Source organism: Vipera berus, assembly GCF_964194415.1.
Source record: "Vipera berus genome assembly, chromosome: 1".
Classification (NCBI taxonomy): domain Eukaryota; kingdom Metazoa; phylum Chordata; class Lepidosauria; order Squamata; family Viperidae; genus Vipera; species Vipera berus.
In genome coordinates this window covers 183,027,242-183,052,047 of record NC_138202.1, presented here as the reverse complement: position 1 = coordinate 183,052,047, position 24,806 = coordinate 183,027,242, and the positions used below count along the sequence as shown (strand labels likewise).

The 24,806-nt window shown below is 43.3% G+C and overlaps 1 protein-coding gene across 3 annotated transcripts in view; it reads left to right on the top strand.

Annotated features, from left to right (window-relative positions):
- Positions 1–22,967: 22,967 nt before the first annotated feature.
- Positions 22,968–24,806, top strand: part of IKZF2 (IKAROS family zinc finger 2) — a 175,562-nt gene continuing 173,723 nt past the window's right edge. For 2 of the 3 annotated variants that reach the window (XM_081340965.1, XM_081340964.1), the window contains exon 1: positions 22,968–23,239. The gene's annotated coding sequence lies outside the window, so the exon portion shown is untranslated. The remainder of the gene's footprint in view (positions 23,240–24,806) is intronic. The other variant, XM_081340970.1, reaches the window with a different exon arrangement.

The window sequence follows — 24,806 nt, the reverse complement described above, 5'->3', positions numbered from 1 at the left end:
TTCTCGCTTCCCTCCAAGGCAGCGCCATCTTTGCAAAGCTCAATCTTGCGCAGGCGTACCAACAGCTCACGGTTACCAGGGCTGACACTCAGATGATAGTGACTCACAGGGGAGCTTTCAGGGTAAACAGGCTGCAGTTTGGGATCAGCGTAGCTCCTGGCATTTTTCAGGAGATCATGGAGAAAACACTCAAGGGCATTCCAGGAGTCTGCCCTTATTTTGATGACGTCCTGATCGCAGGAGCATCAGCTGAAGAACTGGCAGGTAGGCTGAGGGAGGTACTAACCAGGCTGCGCGCTGCTGGCCTCAAACTGAAGAGGGAAAAGTGCAGCATTGGTGTTCCTTCCACTGAATTTTTGGGATTCAGGATAGATGCCAAGGGAATCCACCCCACAGAGTCCAAGGTAAGGGCAATCAAACTGGCACCCACACCTAAGAACAAGGCAGAGCTACAGGCATTCCTGGGCCTGCTCAACTTCTATCATACCTTTCTTCCTCACAAGGCAGCAACTGCAGAACCACTACACAGGTTATTGGACAAGAAGGCAACATGGGCCTGGACTCCCGTCCACGACCAAACTTTCAGAGCCTTAAAGGCACTACTGTCTGACAAGTCCACAGTAACACACTTCATAGAAACAAAGCCCATATGATCTCCTTATGGCATGGGTGCGGTACTAAGCCACCTTGAGCCTAATGGGGCTCAAATTCCAATAGCCTACTATTCCAGGATGCTGTCTGGAGCAGAGAGGAACTACGCCCAAATAGATAAGGAAGCCCTGGCAATCGTGGCAGGGATTAAGAAGTTCCACGATTATCTATATGGCAAGGAGTTCACCATTTACACAGACCACAAACCACTGCTAGGCCTGTTCACAACGGATAAGCAGACCACCCAAATACTATCTCCCAGAATGCTCCGGTGGTCCATCTTCCTTGCAGCTTACAATTGCAAGCTGATGCACAAGCCAGGGAAGGAGATGGGCCACGCAGACGGCCTAAGTAGTCTACCCATAGACACCACTGAACCAGATCCGGCACCAGCAACACAAATCCTAGCTCTGCAGGAACTACCAGAATGCCCAGTACATGCCAAGGACATTGCAACCAGCACAGCCTCTGACAACATCACGAGCAGGGTACACTCGTGGGTTTGCACTGGTTGGCAGGACAAGTCCCCAGGGCCCGAATTCCAGGCATACTTCACCAGGCGGCACGAGCTCTCCACGCACCGGGGTTGCCTCCTTTGGGGAAGCAGGGTCATCATTCCCACAGCAGTCCGGGGCAGGGTGCTCGAGTCTTTACATGAGGGACATCCGGGTGTGGTTAGGATGAAGGCACTGGGCAGAAGCTACCTCTGGTGGCCAGGGCTGGACAAGGATATTGAGGAACGGGTCAAGGCCTATTACACATGCCAGAGATCCAGGCCAGAAATGCCCCACACCCCAGTGCACAAGTGGGAGGCCACACACACACCCTGGTCCCGCATTCACATCGACTATGCGGGGCCTTTCCAGGGCCAACTGTTCTTAGTGGTAGTGGACAGCCACTCTAAGTGGCTGGAGGTAGTCCCTGTTCCCAACATGACCTCAGCAAGGACAATCCAGGTGCTCAGGGCCCTCTTTGCCACACACGGCCTCCCCGACGTAATCGTGTCTGATAACGGGCCTCAGTTTACCGCTAATGATTTCCAGGCGTTCTTGAAGGCGAATTGGATTAGAGACGCCACCTCCGCACCCTTCCACCCATCGACTAACGGGCAAGCTGAACGGATGGTAAGGATGACCAAGGACGCACTCCGGCGCATCATCAGCGGGGACTGGCATCACAGACTGGCAAACATTTTGCTCACCCAACACACCACACCGTGCGTTGCCACCGGGAAGAGCCCAGCAGAACTACGGCGCCTCATCACCAAGCTTGACCGGTTGCACCCTGACCGAGTGGCCGCAGAGACTGATAGGCCCTCATCACACAGGGTACTCAATGTGGGGGACCTGGTTTGGGTAAGGAACTACGGGGCAGGGTACTCATGGATTCCAGGGATTGTGGTTGAAAAAACTGGGCCTCTCTCTTACATCATGGGGGTGGAGGGGGATCAATATATCAGGCGGCACATCGACCAGCTCAGAGGAAGGGTCCCTGAGTGCACCACCCACGGCCAACGGGATAGCCACACCCCAGAGGAGGCCAGACCAACCGGAAACGGCTCGGAACCTGAACTAGAGGAGGATGGCCTCCTGCAGCCGAACCTGCAGCAGCAGCAGGGCACCATAAGAGGCAGGAATCCGATGGCCGGACTCAACCCAGCACAGGTGCATCACAAGCCAGATGTTTGAGGCCAGGGCGAAGCCACACCCAGACGGTCCACCAGGCCCGACAGGACACCAGCATACTTAGTGGACTATGTTTGCAAGTGACCACCAACTCGCTGCATATGTATTGGCACACATTGTATATAGTTATGCATGTACATAGTTGTAGGATGGTTCTTCTCTAAAGGGGGAGGGGTGTTATGTATCCAGGTGCAGGCATCTGCATAGCAACAGCCACCAGGGGGCGTGGCCTGGACAGTTTTGGTGGGAAATCTAGTTTAGGCGGGAAACCTAGGGCCAACCCCATTGGCTGGCCGCCTGCCTGGCTAGATATATAAGGAGGCCAGGTAGCCCTTGTTCTCCATTACGCACCCCCCCACAATAAAGAGCTGAACATGTACTCCGGCTGGCGTCTCTTCCTTGCGTCGGACCCACTACATTATAGTCTCCTCTCTTTGGGTGGGGGGAGGCTTTGGGTTTTTATGTTCCTATGCTCTCCCTCCGGGAAGTTGAGTTCTGCTGTCCTCCAATTTACCCAGAGGTTCCATTTCTTAAGCCATTCCAGTCCTAATATCATTGGGCATTCCATGCCTGGGGTCACTGCAAACATTTCTCATGAGTCCCCAGGGACAGGTGAACTGGTAAGGTGGCTAGGGTAGCTAGGAAGCCCCCTGCTATGGACCCATCTAACTGGCCAAAGGAGATTGGTTTTTTTAGTCTCCTCACCAGAATGCCCAAATTACCCACCAGTGTTGGGCTGATGAGGCAGCGGGTGCAGCCAGAGTCTATTAGGGCTTTTACTTTGACGCCTTCAGGCATGGAAGAAGCTAATATAGTCACTGTCTTAAGGATGGGTGAAATTGATCCACTTACCAATGTTTCTCCCTCTGAGCTGTCTTCTGAGTTGTCCGCCACCCCTGCGATGTAGGCCAGAATCCCCTCCCAGTCCTTGGCAGGGGTTGGAGACTCTACAACTTCTGTCCCCCTCATGGCAGGTTCTTTTGGGTTGCCTTGAGACTTCTCTTGTCTCCTGGAGGATGATCCCTCTGATTTGCACTGAGGGGCTTTTGAGTGGCATTCTGTGGTGCGGTGCCCGTCTCCCATAGTTGAAACAGCCTGTTGATTTCTTAGCCATGGATGGTGGTTTCACTTGCTCACGTGTTTGCTCGGGCGGCCCCATGGTTTTCCCCAGTGGTGCCTTTTTAGTAGGTCTATCGCCGCCGCCGCCTCTGCAAGGACATACCAGTCATCGAGATGGTGTGGGTCTCCTCAAGGCAGGCAAGCATCATACAGGTCGTAGTTTACCCTGTCTTTGAAATGGCTAAGGAGGATGTTTTCTGGCCAGTTCAGCTTGCTGGCAACGGCTCTGAATTCTTGGGTATATTCACCCACTGGCCATCTGCCCTGCCTCACCATTTTGATTCTCTGCTAGGCCTTACGACCAGCCCAAGGGTCCTCAAACCGCCTTCTCAAGGATGACATGAATCAGTTGAAGTCGTTGAGTTCTGGGGCATTGGAGTCATGCAGGTTCACCACCCAATCTGCAGCTGGTCCCTCTACGGTGGATTGCACGATGCGGATGTGGGCTTTATCACTGGGGATGTCCCGTCCATATTCTTCCATATAGCTAAGGACTTGGGTTAGGAAAAACCCCAAGGGTGGTGGCTCTCCCCTGAATTTCGCTTCCAGCGGTGGTAGCCTTTGAATGGATCGGTGTCTGCGCAGCAGCCGGTATTGCCCCCCATCCTGATCCCCATTGTTGTTTGGCAGGGGGTGGGTGCTGCTGAGGCGGCAGCTCCTGGTCCAGCAGACAGCCCCAGTGTTGCAGGTTCCGGATCCCCCCCACTGTCTCTCCGGTTGCGGCCCCAGGTGCTGCTGCGGCTGCGGTATTCAGGTTTCTCCTCTCTTAGTGAGCTAAGGGTTTTCTTCATCAGGTCAATAGCTTTCTCTAGGATCCGCTCCTCTTCACTGACATGCAGGGAGCCATTTGGGTTGGTGGCCACCACGCCTCAGGGTCACTTTCCTTGATGCCTTTTCCCACTTGCTTTTCCTTCCAGTGCCCATCGACCACCAGGGTTTGCAGTCGTGCGTCTCCACCACCTCTTCCCCGGAAGAATATGATGCTTCAGCTTCTGATCATTGGTGGAGTTTTGTTCGTGGGGAAAGTTCCTTTTCCATGGGGCTTTCCTGCTCTCTTGCTTCATCGTTAGACATTGTATTTTTTTGCAAAGTCCCCAGGTAAGGTTCTCCCTTCCAGGAGAGCAAATTTTTAAGAGCAAAGACAATATAATAACAATAAGAAAAATTTCCTAGTTTATCCACTTGGGCCCCTGCTACTTTTTAGGGTCAAGTTCTATTTTCCTATGTATCCCAACATATTATGGAGGGGGCAGAGGAGACAGGATTACTCATGACAATTTTTTGATTATTGGATAGGAATTTAAAAAGGAAGAATTGTAAAAAATGTTCTGTTGTGGGAAAATTATTATTTAACAAGACAACCTGTAACTAGTTGGGTCACCATTTCAGAGCTATTTCCTTACCTAACACTTACGTACCCCATGCACCTCTCCAATCCTCTCATGCCACCCTCAAGTATTCCTACACAACCAACTTTACAACTTTATTCTTGTGAGGTAGGTTGCCTGAAAGAGAGTGCTGATCCAACCATGCAAATTTCTCCAAAATATTTTTCTTCTAGGAAACTTTCTAAAAAAAATATTTTTCATTAAGTTGTATGAAAACTGATTTAAAAAATTACAAGAGCATTTTTCTTTCTTGCACAATTGGAGACAAGACACTGGGAAGAAACTACTATGGTTCTTGACTCCTTATCACTAGAGTCTGATAATGTTGATGATTCAGGGAGGCCTATGAAAGCTAGTTGTGCCCTCATTGTAGAAGGAGAACCCTGATAGCTTATGGAAATCAGAAATCAGGAGCATCTTTTCTAAAGATTTTATTAAAAAGCATGTGTTTTGGGGAGCTACAGCTCCCACCATAAGGAGCCCCCAAACTTCTCACTCTTCTCAAAAGCCAAGGGTGAGCCAGTCTCATTGCAACTAACACTTTGAGGCAAAAGGCCCGGATCGTTAAGTCCCAGGAGTTTTCCTGGTTGGGCATCGCTGCATAATGGTGAGCCACTACTTTTGAGAAAGGTTGCTGAAGAAGCATTGCTGCATTTGTTGCTTGGGGTTTCTGTTTACTCCGGATATTCATTTTTATAGACCATCTGAAGGAAGCACATTGAAGGGAATTCTAAGAGTATTTTAAAAAACAGATCTGGCTTATTTGGGCAAATCAGGAATGCTGTCAAAACTTATCCCCACTTTGACTGGGGGAACTAGAGAGTTGCCAAGTAATTGTTTAATTATTAAATTATTTCAATTTATCTTAATTATTAAATTTCAATTAGAATTAAAAGTGATATTTTAGTCCATACCTACTGCTAATGATATGGTTAATTTTATTCATGGGAAGGGATCACACATTCATTTATTATTTTAGAGAGTTAAGCTCTGTTTTCAACAAGTTTAAACAAGATATTTGGTTTTTGGGGAGACATTTGAAATTTCTCTTTCTTCCTCTCTAAAGTATAGACACATTTTTACTTGACTATAACCTAGTAAGAGCTATTTTGAACTACTGAGATAAAAAACTAACCCGATGTAAGTTTAATGGGAGGTAAAAAGGAGTCTAAGAAATGGACTAGATTCCTGGAATCGAGTGCAAGGGATGGATTCCACCTCACAAGAACTGGAAAGAATATATTTGGAAAATGACTGGCTCATCTTATCAAAAGAGGTTTAAACTAAAATTGATGGGGGAGGGGAGCCAATCTTCATGGACTTTAGAACCTAATTCTAAGCAAAAACCATTAGATAACCAATCATATACAGAGGTATGGAGTAAAGAGAAAGAAGAAAAAAGAAAAACATAATGAAATAGAGAGTGATGGGAAGGATGGAAATCCCAGTTACAAAGTAGGAGATATAAGTAACACATCCAAGACCCACAAAGGACTCAAATGCCTGTACAAACATTCAACGTTTAGGGAACAAATGTTTAGGGAACAAACAGGGGGAACTTGAAGTATTAGTACATGAAGCAGTTATGATATAGTTGCCATTACTGACTCTTGGTGGGATGAAACTCATGACTGGAATATCCTGATGGAAGGTTACAAAGTGTCAATCCCCGGCTGTAAAGCCCAACCAAGCAAAACATCAGAGCCATTGCAAAATTCTAATGATTACTTTTACTGAACAGAATCAAACTGGTAGGGTCAAAAGGAAGTAGCTCTAAGGCACGGGTCGGCAACCCACGGCTCCGGAGCCGCATGCAGCTCTTTGAGCCGTCTCCTGCGGCTCCAGGCCGCCCGGTGCGCGCGCACCTCTTCGAACGGGCAGTGGTGCGCGCGCACCTCTCCAAATGGAGAGTGGCACCGCCCGTTTGGAGAGGTGCGCGCGCACCTCCCCAAACCTTTGAAGAGGTGTGCGCGCACCTCCGCGCGAACGGGCAGCGGCGCCGCTTTGGGAAAGCTGCCGCGGCACGTTTGCAGGCTGCCGAAAGCAGCAGCTCTGCAAACGGGCCACGGCAGCTTTCCCAACAAGCGGCGCCGCTGCCCATTACGAGAGGTGTGCGTGCACCTCTCCGAACGAGTGGGAAAGCTGTCGCAGCACGTTTGCAGGCTGCCGAAGGCGGTAGCTCTGCAAATGGGCCATCGCCGTCGCACAACCGGGAACTGGTTCCATCACACATAAAAAAATGGCAACCACGCGCGTCCGCGCATGCGCAAGAAAAACCCGTTTTGCGCATGCGCAAAACATTTTTTGTGCATCGCGTGCATGGACGCTCGCACGCGGCTCCCACTTTTTTTATGTGTGATGGAACCGGTTCCCAGTGGCTCTTTTCCTTTTTCAGGTTGCCGACCCCTGCTCTAAGGAAATGGTGGGAAGCAGTTAATTAAAAGAACAAAACTTCTCCCAGCTCCTCTCTGACAGTACAGGTCACGTTGTCCAATAAATCTTCTAGTAATTGTTATGATTGGTTCAAAATTGGGAAAGGAGTCCGGCAAGGCTGTATACTGTCGCCCTGCCTATTTAACTTATATGCAGAGCACATCATGAGAAAGGCAGGGCTAGATGAATCAAAAGTTGGAATTAAGATTGCTGGAAGAAATATCAACAACCTAAGATATGCAGATGATACCACTCTAATGGCAGAAAGTGAAGAGGAACTGAAGAGTCTCTTGTTGCGAGTGAAGAAGGAGAGTGCAAAAGTTGGGTTGAAACTAAACATTAAGAAAACCAAGATCATGGCATCCGGCCCTCTCAATTCCTGGCAAATAGATGGGGAAGAAATGGAGGTAGTGACAGATTTTATTTTCCTGGGCTCCAAGATCACTGCAGATGGGGACTGTAGCCAAGAAATTAAAAGACGCTCCTCGGGAGGAAAGCCATGGCAAATCTAGACAGCACACTAAAAAGCAGAGACATCACCCTGTCAACAAAAGTGCATATAGTCAAGGCTATGGTCTTCCCAGTTGCAATGTATGGCAGTGAAAGTTGGACCATAAAAAAGGCTGAGCACCAAAGAATTGAGTCCTTTGAACTCTGGTGCTGGAGAAGACTCCTGCGAGTCCCTTGGACTGCAAGGCGATCAAACCGGTCAGTCCCTGACTGCTCTTTAGAAGGCCAGATCCTGAAGCTAAAACTCAAATACTTTGGTCACCTAATGAGAAGGAAGGACTCACTGGAGAAGAGCCTAATGCTGGGAAAGATTGAGGGCAATAGAAGAAGGGGACGATTGAGAATGAGGTGGCTGGATGGAGTTACTGAAGCAGTAGGTGTGAGCTTAAATGGACTCCAAAAGATGGTAGAGGACAGGAAAGCCTGGAGGAACATTGTCCATAGGGTCGCGATGGGTCGGATACGACCTCACAACTAACAACAACAACAAATTGTTATGAGAACAGACTAGTTTTGCCAACACAATTCTTCAGCAGCTTCGGGTCTCATGCTGATAAAGGACACCTGTAGATTCAAAGCTTTCTTCCCTTCCTCCCCTCTCTGTTGGCAAGTTAGCACGCTGTTGTCCTAAAGGCAGTAGGGTTTGTAGCTTGACACAAACTATTCAAAAGAAACAGATCTAACAAAAGAAGCGATGGATTTGCATTATATATAAAAGATCACTACGTCTCTACAGAAATATATAAAACCAAAGATGAAAACCTCCTAGAATCCATTTGGGATTCATATAAAAGAGGGGGGAAATAACATAGCTATAGGCATATACTACAAGAAACCCAACCAAGCAGAAGAAATAGATGAACTCTTTGCTAAACAATTAATGTATGGCAGTGAAAGTTGGACCATAAAAAAGGCTGAGCACCAAAGAATTGAGGCCTTTGAACTCTGGTGCTGGAGAAGACTCCTGCGAGTCCCTTGGACTGCAAGGCGATCAAACCGGTCAGTCCCTGACTGCTCTTTAGAAGGCCAGATCCTGAAGCTAAAACTCAAATACTTTGGCCACCTAATGAGAAGGAAGGACTCACTGGAGAAGAGCCTAATGCTGGGAAAGATTGAGGGCAATAGAAGAAGGGGACGATTGAGAATGAGGTGGCTGGATGGAGTTACTGAAGCAGTAGGTGTGAGCTTAAATGGACTCCAAAAGATGGTAGAGGACAGGAAAGCCTGGAGGAACATTGTCCATAGGGTCGCGATGGGTCGGATACGACCTCACAACTAACAACAACAACAAATTGTTATGAGAACAGACTAGTTTTGCCAACACAATTCTTCAGCAGCTTCGGGTCTCATGCTGATAAAGGACACCTGTAGATTCAAAGCTTTCTTCCCTTCCTCCCCTCTCTGTTGGCAAGTTAGCACGCTGTTGTCCTAAAGGCAGTAGGGTTTGTAGCTTGACACAAACTATTCAAAAGAAACAGATCTAACAAAAGAAGCGATGGATTTGCATTATATATAAAAGATCACTACGTCTCTACAGAAATATATAAAACCAAAGATGAAAACCTCCTAGAATCCATTTGGGATTCATATAAAAGAGGGGGAAAATAACATAGCTATAGGCATATACTACAAGAAACCCAACCAAGCAGAAGAAATAGATGAACTCTTTGCTAAACAATTAACAAATGTATGTAGGAAACATACCACAGTGGTCATGGGAGACTTTAACTACCCTGATATCAACTGGGAGACAAATTCTGCAGCAAGTGGGAGATTGAACAGATTCCTAACCAACGTAGGTGACAACTTTGTCATCCAAAAGGTAGAGGAGGGAACTAGAAGTAAAGCTATACCCGGACCTAATTCTTACTAATAGAGAAGAAGTGATAGAGGAAGTAGAAGTTGCTGGAACCTTGGGCAAGAGTGACCACGTCATACTGGAATTCGATATAATACAAACACAAGCAATAGAACACAATCCAATCAGTGTCTTAAACATTAAAAGCTGATTTTAACAAACTCAGAGAGAACCTAAGCAAAATATCATGGATAAAAATCCTAAAGAGGAAAAAAACAGACCCAGGAAACTACAGACCCATCAGCCTAACATCAATACTGGATACTGGAAAAAGTAATCAAAAACCAGATCAGTGAACATCTAGAAACAAAGTTATAAACATATGCAGTTATATCTGTTTGTTAAAAAGGGTTCATGTTAAACCAAACATTTCTCTCTTTGATAAAGTAACTAAATTAGTAGACCAGTGAAACACAGGGCATTCAACATAATAGACCACAACCTATAACTTGGCAAACTAGAAAAATGTGGGATAGACAGCATCACCATCATTTGTTACTGGCTGACAAACCATACTCAATGAATAGTTTTTAATGGTACTACATCTACATGGAGGGAAATAAACAGTGGGGCACCACAAGGTTCTGTCTTAGGTCCAGTACTTTTCCATATCTTCATAAATGACTTAGATGAGGAAATAGAAGGGAAACTCATCACATTTGCAGATGACACTAAATTGGTAGGAACAGCCAATGCACCAGAACATAAACTCAGGATCCAAAAAGGTCTTGACAGACTTGAACAATGGCCCTATCCACCAACATGAGATTTAATGTGGAGAAAAGCATGGTTTTACCCCTTAGCAGGAAAAAACAAAGGTACAAGTACTGATTAGGCAAAGCCTGGCTCAAAAACAGTCACTGTGTGAGAGAACTTGGAGTCCTAGTGGATGATCAGTTAAACAAACATGAGTTAGCAGTGTGCAACAGCAGCCAAAAAATCTAATACACTGAGAACAATTAACCTGTGGAAGAACTTGCCTTCAGAACTTTTAGGTGCTTCATCACTGGAGGGTTTTAAGAAAAGACTAGATCAGGGCTTTTCAACCAGTGGTACGGGTACCACCTGTGGTACATTGGCACCTGGCAGGTGGTACGCGACCATCCTACAAAAGTGGTAGCGGGGGAGGGGAATGAGCTGAACCGGTGGCAGCACCACACAAGCCTGAGCGAGAGATGGCTGGAGCTGCAGGGCGGTCAGGGCTCACAGGGAGAGCCAGGATCAGTGCCAGTCTACAGCTGGAGCTCAGCGCTGATCCTGGCGCTTCTGCTGAGCCCAGAAGAAGCACTGATCAGCTGGAATGTTGTAGCATCTCCAGGGTCTTGTGATTTACATTCAGATGTTTGGCAATTGATTCATATTTATAATGGTCACAGTATCCCAGGGTCATGTGAAGTGACCAAAACCTGCTGCAATCACCCAGCAGAGGGGGTGGTAGAATAAAAATCAAACACCCCCCCCCACCCCACCCATGCTGCCATTCCTCAACAGAAATGCTCACAACAATGAAAACCTCGGACAGGAGGAAGAGTGCCGCCGGGCAGGCAGACAGGTGTCCTACTCGGCTGTGGCTTGGGGGGCACTTTTTCCAGTGCCATTGTAACCGAACAGTCATTAAGCGAACTGTTGTAAGTCGAGGACTACCTGTACTTCATCACTTTTTTCCTTTTGTTTTTTTGGTCATCAACTTTTTAATACCTTGCTAGGCGACTAGTGGTACTTGGATGTTGCCATATCCTAAAAGTGGTACAATGGGTGAAAAGGTTGAAAAGCCCTGGACTAGATAGCCACCTGTGTGAAATTGTATAGGGCCTCCTGCTGGAGCAGAGGGTTGGACTAGAAGACTTCCAAGGTCCCTTCCAGCTCTATTCTGATTGATTGATTAACCAACCCATTTGATGAATAAAAATACCAGGACGATTACATCTATGGTATGGTGATTACTTATATAGTATGAATGTTGCTCATTTCATGAAATTAATCATGGTTAGAAGCAGTTTTAAAATGTATATGCCAGTCCAAAATATGTGTGCAGTTTTAGCTCCTGATTTTACTTTTATGTTTCTAAAATTGCAATTCAGTCACTTTTTTTATCTTTTCCTTCAAGTGAATTTTAAAGCCAGCAATATTTGGGAAAAATAGATTTAATTCTGTTAAATCTTTAATAATTGATTTGTTATGTCATCCATTCTAATTTTAAAAATGCTAAAAAAATCTTAGTTAATTACATTTTAGGTCAGTTGTCTTAAAAAGATCGTGTAAAATTTAATTTCCCAAATTGTTCACATAGCATTCTTTTTCCATTTAAATTCTTCTATTTAATTTAAAATTTCTACATATTTTACAATATTTCTAACAGTGATATATTACTATTCTAAAAATGCCATAATTGATTCAAGAGAGGAAACAGCAATTTGTTATGAAATTATGTCGTGTTCAGTTTAATCATAGGCATATAAAACCCTTGGTTGAATCCCTTAATGAAGTATAGATAGTTGAGCTAAAATTAGCATATACTGAATTTCCAGACTATATAAATCAATATGATGCAGTATATTATTATTTCAAAATGTAGAATTGAATTTAATCTATTTCAGAGTGTGATGTGATGTGATTTTTCATGTGAAAAATGGATAATTCTATAATGTATGTATTCCAACTTTTCGTACCAAGAAGTAAAAACAATTCTAGTGATCCAGTCTTGAGCAATATTTATAGAAGATAGATAATCAAAGATGTGACTACATTGACCCCAAATAAAACAAAAGATTATTTTGATTTCTTAAAACCAAAGCAATGTAGTGAATTTATCTATAACACCATAGTAGAACATAAGCTGATTTCTAAATAATTAGAAACTAATATTGAACACTTTATGATAAGTGCCAATGATTTTTAATGTTAAAATAACAATTAGAATTAAGCAGTAAGAATTATATTTGCACAATACTGGAAAAATGAAGGAATACCATCAGATGAAGAAATAATTAATAAAAATACTAGAATGTGCAGAGATGGATAGACTATGAGACTGAAAGAAAAAGAAATGGAATATTATCAAACTTGGGACTTATTTTATCGATGGCTAGAGGAAAGAATAATTAGGAATATATATTAGCGAATGTAAACAGACAGCACGTTTGTTGAAAAAGTATTACTGAATGTATAAAAAAAACCAATAAAAACTTTTACCAAAAATAAAAATAAAAAAAAATACTTCCATAGTTTAAATTCTGCATTTTATTCATCTGAGACTATAAATTCATTTAATTTTTTCCTATATACTATAGTAAATGCTGGGAATTTCTTGTTAGTTTAAAAACATTAATTACAAAATAAATGATGTTTAAAACTGATGCTAAACCTACTGTTGAAAGTAAAATCATCAGGGTCCAGTCCAAGCCAGGAATAAGCAAAATGGACACTGCTTTAGAAAGAAGGTTGAAGAGGAGAGCCAGACAGAAATGTGGCTCTGGGAAAGCTGACCACATGGAGCAGGGAGTGGTGGGTTTTTATACCTTCTTGGGCTTTTGTGTTTGGAGTTGTTCCTGACCTGAGGTTCAGTGTGCCCTTTTAGTATTCTTTTTTTTAAAGTTTTTTATTTTTATTTTTTCCAACTCTCCCCCATACATATCAACAAATATACTGTAATATTTTATCAAGTATTAACATACATTCTTTTTACATTCTTATCTATCAGATACTTTTAATAAAATAAATACATACACATAAATTTTGGTGTTGCTCGTCCATTTCCCCTTTCACTTTATCCATACTCCTCTCTCTTCCCTCTTCTCTACCTTCTTTCTCACTTTCTTCTCTTTCTTCCCTACTTCCCTCTTCTTCCTTTCCTCTCTCCTTCACCACTCCCCTCCCATTTCTCCCCACTTCTCCTCTTCTCCTCCAACCTTCCTACTTCCTTCCCCCCTCTTCTACTCTCTTCCCTCTCTCCTCTCCTTTCTTCCCTCCCATTCCTCTTCCAATACAATTCAGTAATGTCTGAGCAACTCCTCTCCCTAGATTTTCAATATCTATATTAGGTATAATAAGATTAATTTTCTATTACATTAATACTTCTATTAATCTGACCTTCTCGGTATATACTTCTGTAAATATTTATACAACCTCCGGTTCTTCAATACTGTGTCTGCTGGGTCTCCCTCCTTATCTCCTCCTTTTTCTTCTATTTAAGTTAGTGTTAGCTATCTTTTAACCATATTCTCTTTTCACCCAATCATAAAAATTTCCCCAAATTTCATAATACTTTGACTCTGTCTTATCTTTAATTATCATTGTTAATCTGTTCATTTCCACACATTCCAATATTTTCCCAATCACCTCTCGGGGGTGGGGCTTCAGTGCTTTCCAATTTTGTGCAAACACAATCCTAGCTGCAGTGATTATATGAATAATCAAATATGTTTTCTCTTTATTATATTTATCTGATAAAATACCCAACAGGAATGTTTTTGGTCTTAGTTCTATACGTTGTTGTATCATTTTTTCTATCCATGTTCTAATTATATTCCAATAAGTTTTAGCTTCTACATACATCCACCACATATGATAAAAAGAACCTGGTATTTGATGACATTTCCAACATTTCACAGATCTGTCCTTAAACATTTTAGCTAATCTTTCTGGAGACATGTGCCATCTATAAAACATTTTGTACATGTTTTCTTTATATGCTGCCGCCCTTGTTAGTTTATAGTTTCTTTCCAATAATTGCTGCCATCTATCTAATTCAATCGTATATCCAAAATTTCTTATCCACTTTATCATTGTCTCTTTCACTTGTTCCACCTCTAACTCCGTATGTATGTAGTAAGTAACTATACATTTTTATCCATTTTTCTTCAGTTCCCGTATTTCATCTAACTCTGTTGTCCCCAAGTTAAAACCATCTATTTTAACATCTTTTTCATATCCAGATTGTATTTGCGTTCTCATGTACCAATCCATCTTTATTCCTCGTTCCTCTAATTGTTGTGGTTTTCAGCTCCCCCGTGTTTGTTAGTAAGTATTTATATCTTGTGATATTTCTCTGGTATTTTAGGTATCTCTGTTTCTTCCAAGAATTGTTTTATCCTATCATCTGGAACTGTTTGTTGCTTATATAAGTTCTCATAATATTCCCAAGCTATTTTTTTTTCTTTTCTTCACTCCAATGTTGTAAAATCCCCTCCTCACTCCTAAGCAAGTCCGCTGGTCTCAACATTTTCACTGATTCCGTTTCACACTTAAACACTTACCGGGGGGAAAGAATTTCCTGGCGGATGCACTGTCTCACATGCCCCAATGTAACAGCATACAGGCCACTGACTCTAAACCACTTATGCCCGAACAACTGGCAGCACCAGTAACCACCAGGTCTCAAGCTAAAATAAAGCTGCAGCTGGATAGCCAAACTGGAATTGAATTCCAAAAGTCCTTGGAAATAGATAAATGGTTGCAGAAAATTAGACATGTGTGCACAATCAAAGACAGACTACCCTGGGTGGAGGAGACGTTATACATACCGGCCACCCAGAGGATCAATTTCATGCAGTTGTGCCATGATACAAAATTACCAGGACATTTTGGGTTTGTAAAAACTTTACATTTAATTAAAAGGCAATTTTGGTGGCCATCCATGAAAAAGGACATAGAAAGCTATGTGGCCAGCTGCCAAACATGTGCAATGGCTAAGAGGCTGCAGGGGAAGTCGCCTGAACTGTCACATAGGGGTAAAACCCTCAGCCCTCTGGAAAGAAATAGCCATGGATTTTATAGTGGAATTACCAGAAAGCAATGGGAACATTGTCATCTGGGGAGAGGGGGGGTTACGGATCTGTTTTCTAAACAGGTACACTTTATTCCTTGCCAAAAGATTCCCACCACAAAAACCTTAGCAAAACTATTCGTGCAGCACATTTACAGACTGCATGGGGCACTTCAACTCATCATATTTGATAGGAGAGTACAATTTACGTCAAAGTTTTGGAAGAAATTTTTATCCCTCTTAGGAACTACTCCCCCTTCATGGATTACTGCCTTGTCGTGGCGAAGGGGCTTGCGTAATTCAATGAAGCTATGAGCTATGCCGTGCAGGGCCACCCAAGTCATAGCCGAGAGTTCTGACAAAACGTGATCCACTGGAGAAGGAAATGGCAACCCACTCCAGTATCTTTGCCATGAAAACCCTATGGACAGTACCAAAAGGCAAAACGATATGACGCTGGAAGATGAGCCCCTCAGGTCGGAAGGCGTCCAATATGCTACTGGGGAAGAGCAGAGGGCTAGTACTAGTAGTGCCAGAAAGAATAAAGCGACTGGGCCAAAGCCGAAAGGACGCTCAGCTGTGGATGTGTCTGGTGGTGAAAGGAAAGTCCGATGCTGTAAAGATTTTTTCTCCATAGGAACCTGGAATGTAAGATCCATGAATCAAGGAAAGCTGGACGTGGTCAAACAAGAGATGACAAGACTGAACATCGACATCTTAGGTATCAGCGAACTAAAATGGACAGGAATGGGTGAATTTAATTCAGATGACCATCAGGTATACTACTGCGGACAAGAATCCCTCAGAAGAAATGGAGTAGCCTTCATAGTCAATAAAAAAATAGGAAAAGCAATACTGGGATACAATCCTCAAAATGACAGAATGATCTCAGTTCGAATCCAAGGCAAACCATTCAATATCACAGTAGTCCAAGTCTATGCCCCAACCACCAGTGCTGAAGAGGATGAAATTGACCGGTTCTACAAGCCCTACAGCACCTTATAGAACTAACACCAAAAAATGATGTCGTTATCATCATGGGGGATTGGAATGCTAAAGTAGGAAGCCAAAAGATAACTGGAATAACAGGCAAGTTTGGCCTTGGAGTACAAAATGAAGCAGGGCACAGGCTGATAGAATTTTGTCAAGAGAATACGATGGTCATAGCAAACACTCTTTTCCAACAACCCAAGAGACGGCTCTACACATGGACATCACCAGACGGTCAACACAGAAATCAGATTGACTATATGCTCTGCAGCCAAAGATGGAGAAGCTCTATACAGTCAATAAAACAAGACCAGGAGCTGACTGTGGCTCAGACCATGAGCTTCTTGTTGCAAAGTTTAGGCTTAAATTAAAGAAAGTAGGGAAAAGCGCTAGGCCAGTCAGGTATGAATTAAATCATATCCCTGTTGAATATACAGTAGAGGTGACAAATAGATTTAAGGAATTAGATCTGATAGACAGAGTGCCTGAAGAACTATGGACAGAGGTTTGTGACATTGTACAACAGGTAGCAACCAAAACCATCCCAAAGAAAAAGAAATGCAAGAAAGCAAAATGGCTGTCTGAGGAACCTTTGCAAATAGCTGAGGAAAGGAGGGAAGTGAAAGGCAAGGGAGAAAAACATAGATATGCCCAATTGAATGCAGAATTCCAGAGAATAGCTAGAAGAGATAAGAATGCCTTCTTAAATGAACAGTGCAAAGAAATAGAAGAAAACAATAGAATAGGGAGGACCAGAGATCTTTTCAAGAAAATTGGAGAGATGAAGGGAACGTTTAATGCAAAAATGGGCATGATAAAGGACCAAAATGGCAGGGACCTAACAGAGGCAGAAGAGATTAAGAAGAGGTGGCAAAATTACACAGAAGAACTATACAAGAATGAGCTTAACGTCCCTGATAATCACAATGAGTTGGTCACTGACCTCGAGCCAGACATCCTAGAATGTGAAGTGAAGTGGGCCTTAGGAAAGCTGAGCAACAACAAAGCTAGTGGAGGTGACAGTATTCCAGCTGAGCTATTCAAAATCTTAAAAGACAATGCAGTAAAAGTGCTACACTCAATTTGCCAGCAAATTTGGAAAACTCAACAGTGGCCAAAGGATTGGAAAAGACCAGTTTACATTCCAATTCCAAAGAAAGGCAGTGCCAAAGAATGTTCAAACTATCGCACCATTGCACTCATTTCTCATGCTAGTAAAGTCATGCTTAAAATCCTATAAGCTAGACTTCAGCAGTATGTGGATCGAGAACTACCAGAAGTACAGGCAGGATTTTGAAGAGGCAGAGGAACTAGAGATCAAATTGCCAACATACGCTGGATCATGGAGAAAGCTAGGGAGTTCCAGAAAAACATCTACTTCTGCTTCATTGACTATGCTAAAGCCTTTGATTGTGTGGGTCATAACAAACTGTGGCAAGTTCTTAAAGAGATGGGAGTACCAGACCATCTTATTTGTCTCTTGAGAAACCTATATGCGGGTCAAGAAGCAACAGTGAGAACTGGACATGGAACCACTGATTGGTTCAAAATTGGGAAAGGAGTCCAGCAAGGCTGTATACTGTCGCCCTGCCTATTTAACTTATATGCAGAGCACATCATGAGAAAGGCAGGGCTAGATGAATCAAAAGTTGGAATTAAGATTGCCGGAAGAAATATCAACAACCTAAGATACGCAGATGATACCACTCTAATGGCAGAAAGTGAAGAAGAACTAAAGAGCCTCTTGTTGCAGGTGAAGAAGGAGAGTGCAAAACTTGGGTTGAAACTTAACATTAAGAAAACCAAGATCATGGCATCTGGCCCTCTCAATTCCTGGCAAATAGTGGGGAAGAAATGGAAGTAGTGACAGATTTTATTTTCCTGGGCTCCAAGATCACTGCAGATGGGGACTGTAGCCAAGAAATTAAAAGACGCTTGCTCCTGGGGAGGAAAGCCATGGCAAATCTAGACAGCACACTAAAAAGCAGAGACATCACCCTGTCAACAAAAGTGCGTATAGTCAAGGCTATGGTCTTCCCAGTTGCAATGTATGGCAGTGAAAGTTGGACCATAAGAAAGGCTGAGCGCCAAAGAATTGAGGCCTTTGAACTATGGTGCTGGAGAAGACTCCTGCGAGTCCCTTGGACTGCAAGGCGATCAAACCGGTCAGTCCTAGAGGAGATCAATCCTGACTGCTCTTTAGAAGGCCAGATCCTGAAGCTAAAACTCAAATACTTTGGCCACCTAATGAGAAGGAAGGACTCACTGGAGAAGAGCCTAATGCTGGGAAAGATCGAGGGCAATAGAAGAAGGGGACGACAGAGAATGAGGTGGCTGGATGGAGTTACTGAAGCAGTAGGCGTGAGCTTAAATGGACTCCAGAAGATGGTAGAGGACAAGAAGGCCTGGAGGAATGTTGTCCATAGGGTCGCGATGGGTCGGACACGACTTCACAGCTAACAACAACAAGGAACTACTCAGGGACTGACATCTAGTCATCATCCTCAGGGGAATGATCAATTGGAACGCGGGAACTCAATACTTGAGTAATACTTAAGATGCTTTATTAATTTCCAGCAAACAAATTGGAAAGACCTACTTTCCTTCACAGAAGTTGCTTACAATAATGCAGTCCACTCCAGCACAGGCTACACTCCTTTTCAAATAGCCACCGGTCAAAGTTTCAGCCCTATGCCAGAACTAATCCCAAACGAACTGGAAATCCCATCACTGAAAGAATGGATTGCACAATTGCAAAACACCTGGCCAATAGTTAGAAAAGCTTTAGACGAAGCTAGGCAAGCATACAAAACACAGGCAGACAAAAAGAGAGTTGATCCCACACCATTCAGGGTAAGAGAGATGGTATATTTATCTACAAAATCCCTAAAATCCCTACACCCTGTAAAAAACTCAGACCAAAATATATAGGACCTTTTCCAATTAAAAGAATCATAAACCTGGTAACAGTAGAATTAGAACTACCCAAAAATCTTAGGCAAATACACTCAATCTTTCACTGCAGTTTGCTAAAAAGGGAACAACAGTCACCCTTACAGCCAACCCCCCCACCTCCAATCATGGTTGAAGGAGAACAACATTTCGAGGTAAAAGAAATCCTAGATTCTAGAAAGTACCATGGAGAAATTCAATACCTAGTAGCTTGGAAACACCTTCCCTCCTCAGAAAACGATTGGGTCAATAAACGTCACATTAGAGCACCTAAGTTGCTAAAGAGGTTTCATATAGAATATCCCAGCAAACCAGGCCAACAGCTATATTTTTGTTTCCTCTACAGGAGGATCTCTCCTATTTTTAAAGGGGGAGCAGGATGTCAGAATCCATTTATATTTCATTTCTAACTATCTCTTCTGTGCAAAACCCAAATCTCACTCTCCCCTGGATTCTGCCATTCCCAAGGATGAGAGAGAACAAGCATGGGTTTTTTTTATTGATTTCACTTCCTTTCTTGAATGTAACCTTTTGTTTATTCCGCCTGCCTTCTATCCATCACAATATAATCAATTACTCTCTCACTAGGCATTTCCTTCTTATCTCGCAGGCAGCTAGGAAAGGAGGTGGAAAGGGAGGAATGAAAGCCTCCAGAATCTGGGTTGTTTCTCCGGATGAAATGTGAAGGGGTGGAAATGATCCTCCTACAAACAGACTGCTGTCTCTCTTGTCCCATGAGGGGCTTACCACCTGGAGCTTGGCTGATCCGGAACTGACCAAACGAACTGAGGGATGGGGTTTGCTTGGGGACACTTTAAAAATATCGATCTGTGAGGGGATTCTTCAGATCCTGTCTATTATGCCTGCTATCTCCTATTTCTTAGTAAAAGTTCCTGTTTGGAAAATCTTGTCTCCAAGAGTCCTTCTTTCTTAAGATGTGGGCTGAAGTGGGTTCTGACAGTCTGTATGTTTGTGCATTTGTGTGTGTGTGTTCAAAACAGCAAAATGGTAGGCCTTGCATGGTGATCAAAGCCTTCCCAGTTTGCATATACAGCAGTATCACATACATATACAAAAGAGAGAGCTTTGATCATGATACTGTATCCACTATCCAACATAAATACCTCTGTACTCATCATTAATTGGTTCCAGGAGGCACAATGAATATCAAAAACAATGAGTACCAAACAATGTTTTCCCATAAGGCAGCCAACACTGACAAGTCTAGCTTGTGCATTGAGTACCAAACAAACAATGAGTACTGGGACAAATTTTTCATGTCAAGTACCAAATTCAAAGTTTCAAAACAGTTGCGTGCCAAGATACCATTGTAAACCTTTATTCTGATAAAGATTTATTTCACTAGAAGACCTCCAAGGTCCCTTCCAGCTCTATTCTATTCTAAGTCTGATACTAATGATTAATACGGCATGCTTCACTTTTCATTACATTGACAAATCGAAGCAAGTCTCTTTTCTAAGGCCAAATGATACAGGGAGTCAAGATTCAAGTAAGGTGAGGCATTCTGCCTGACACATTTTCATCTCAAGCTCTAAATAAACATGACAGGTCTTTAAACATCCAAATTCTGTATGTCATGTACATGCAGTGGTGGACTAGGACAGGGATGTATTGAAATAAGGGAGGTATTAAACAAGAGTCATCAATTATTCTTGCCTCCAAAAAGTTCTGTTTATCTTTATCTTTCTTTATTATTGGCAGAAGCCAATATGGTGACCACTTGAATTCAAAAATTAAGTTCTCTTCTGCTACAAGATAGAAAAAGATAATAGGTCAGTAAAGGAAACTGAGTTGTTTGGAATCCAATTTTATTATTTAAGGGAGATATACTCATGAATGGTCAGTCATGGAATATTAATGTATCCCTGTGAAAGTATTTTAGGATGTGCAACTTTTGCCTCAGCTTTATTCACCACAAGTCCCTCCACACAGTGCAGCTTTCACTTCCAAGCATTTGGAATTGAGCAGCACATTCATTTTCACTCTCTTCCATTGCCCATAGAATGCTGGGAAAGTTTAAACAAGGTAATTGTGGAAGGGCCTTCTCAGCTCTGGTGCCTACAACCAACAAAACACAAATCAGATGGCTGCCTGGGGCAGGGGAGGGGGAGGAATCCACTGGCCATTTCCTGAAAACATTGGGCTAGTGATATGAGAGGCAATTTGCTTATCTATTAAAATGTTTGACATAAGCATCAAGTTATTATTAATATACTTAAAAACTGTTTTAGCCTATAAATTAATTTAGCACTATCAATGGAATTTACTTTTGAGTAGATATGCATTGCACACAGCAGGTGGCAGCATCTTACTAATCTTGAACAATTTAAGCAGAAATAAACCTTGTTAGCCCTTGGATGGGAAACCACCTGGAAATCCCCAGGTATAGATTAGACTGGGAGGTTGAAAATCCATTCTGGATGGAGATCATGGCAAAATTCTTGTTAAGAAAATGTCAAGATAGACATTAATCCAAGCATGGATAAGATTACACAAAGACTTACTCAGGACTTTGAATCTGTGTTGTATCTCCGTTCTCAGCAACCAAGCATGACAAACAGTAAAAGGGAAGGTTCTTCTGATTATATGGAAAATGCCCTTCCTTGAGTCTTTTTTTGGCCACACTGAGCGCTCCCTCACAAATGGGGAAATTTGGGATAGATCATGTATATCTGAAGAGCTTTGGTTCTTAGACTTACTATAATACTGTATTATACTTGGATTAGAGACCTTGGTTTATTTCAAGTGTAAAGACTGAAACTGATTCAAGGCCATATGGGTTAACTACTATTTTACTAAATTAACCCAACTACCTGCATTTGGCAACACTAAAACATAAGCTGAGGGTAGCTGCAGGGATTCACATAAAATCTCCTTCCAAGCTGAGGGCTACTATTGGTGACTATATGGGCACATCCATCTATTTTTCTTGGCAACTATATGGGAATAATTTTGCCACCTTCTGGGATATAAGTTATACATGTACATAAAAACTTCCCAGTTTTTAGCCTACAGCTTTGCGAATTCCTGGGGCCTCCCATCTCTGTATATAGCGTATTCAATCCCGCTAAGATGTTTGCGATCAGCCAAAGATAGCACAACATACTGAACCACAAAACACGTCTTAGCCCAGTGTTTGAAGCCTATCTGCTAGCGAGCCTTCATCAGACTATTTTGCACTGCGATCTCTCGCTTTCTCGCTCTTACTTTATTCGATTTCGCTTCCGTGTTACGGTTATGTTGAGACAGACAACGCTGGAAATACAGAGTGCCCAACCGGCAGAGTTTCACAGCAAGAAAAATGGAGCGATAAAAAGCCCCCTCCCCCGAAAGTTTATGCCGTGCCGGCTACTGTTCCGGGGTCACGACAAGGCCCTTTCCCCTTGCTCCTGTGGCGGAGCAGGGTCTGCCCAGACACCCAGCGCCTCCGCCTGCGAAGAGCCGCCTGAGCTCGGGAGCCAAGAGGCTGCGGGCGTGTTCGGGGACTTGTCCTGTAATCGATTGCCGAGTCAGCTGAGCAGCGCTGCCAAGCCAGACAACGCGCTTCCCAGATCGCTCTCTCCAGCTCAGGGTGTCTGGGTGAGACGTCCGTGATGCCTGTGTGAGTGCGCGAGCGAGTGAGTTGCCGGATCGGTTTCTCGGGGTTTGACCAGTTGTCCCAGGCTAACCCTGCTCTCTGAAGATGGAGGAAGTAAAAAACAGGATTACCCTTAGCTACAGATCCACTGCCTTAGTTTCCATAACCAACTGCGGGGCACAAACACACGATCGCTAAGCCTAGGAAAGAAACCGAGAAAGGAAAAGACTCATTAACAAAACAAACAAACCGGGAGGATGGTGGAATTGTTTCCCTACACGCACTGCTGAGGTAAATCTTTGTTGGGCTATTTCTTCGGCTTGGCTAGCGGCGGATGGAAACGAGAACATTTCTCTCCAGAAAGACTGCCTACCGGGCTCTGTCTTCAGTGTCGTTGGGGTGTGCATTGGTGAATAGGTGTGTGTGTGCCTGCGAAGGGCAGGGAGACGGATAAGGTCTGTCACAGAGTACCGCGCAATTATGGAGCATCTCTAACCTCGGGGTCAACAGGACTTGTTGCTTTTTAATTCCAAAATAAATCTTTAGAATAGCATGACGCGAAAAGGGTAGATTTGCATTTCTGTTTGGAAAACCATCTTTTAATGTTGGCCGACCCATCTAAGTGAATGCAGATTAAAGGATGCCTTAAAAACAGAATTCTAATTTCTAGGGGGTTAATCGATTAATTCGCCCCCAGTTTTGATACGGTTGGCTTTTGTTTTCTAACTGAGTTGGGCTTTTCATTTGCAGTTAGGAAGAGTCTTCCATCCAAGATAACACAATATTTCACGGCTCGCCACGCGTTCCATTTTAAAAATGCAGGGTTGAAATTAATTGACAGCGCGCGGAAAGAAACATAGACACCGGTAAAATTAGGAGATCGTTTTATTTTGCCTAGGGCCAAAAATAATTATTGGCCTGAGTTTCTGGATTTTTTTCTTCTTCTTAAACTCCGTGATCTATTCCTTTCAGGTTCCCTCCCCTCTTCTTTTTTTTTCTTCTTTTCTTTCCTCCAAGATTTTCCCCCCTTCCCTCTCAGTTCTTAAGGAACCGGTGGATCAAGTTTTCTCTCGTCTGGTTAGTCGCACTGCTGTAGCTTTGGCTGACCTCTCTCTCTCCCTTTTTTGTTCTTCATCTTTCCTGAAAGTACGTGCCATTCCCAACAAGCCCATCCTGAAGGGGGGGGAGGAGAGAGAAGACGCTTCCTTCTTCATTTTTGCTTTGTTTCCCTTCCGATCCGCTTGCTCTGAATGATCTACCTGTAAGTTTTCTCCATCTTCCCTTGAACTCTGGAGGAGGAGGGGGGAATGAGAGGAAAAAAGAGGGATCTGACTTATTTCAAAAGGCGCCCCCATCTCTCTGTAGTTCCAGGGCATCGTAATTCCGTCTTTCTCTTCGTTCTTGGTTGGGAGGAGTGGTAGAAACTGCCGTAAGAATTTGGAAATGGGGAACAAACTTTTTTTTAAACCATAGAACTTTTCTTTCTTTCTCTCTCTCCCCCCCCCTTCCCTTACCTTTCTATCCATCTCATTGGCTGGGATAGTATTTCTCTCCTCCCCCGTGGGCTTTAGGAACTTTTTTTCCCTTGTTACCATGTATGTTACCTGCTGAAGGTGGAAGATAAGGTAATTTGGAAAGACATGAGGGAATTGCTCTTATGCTAAAACATTTAGATCTCAAGTATTCTTAAAGCCATGTAAACATCAACACAATGGCAGCGTTCCCCTATGAAATCTAAACATTATACTGAGTATCTTGGGAATTTGATATGGTGTATGCCAAAGAGAAAGGAACGTAGCAGAGAAGTCTTTCTTTCTTAAGGAGGGGGATGAGGTAAAGGGAAGTGGTTTAGGAGACA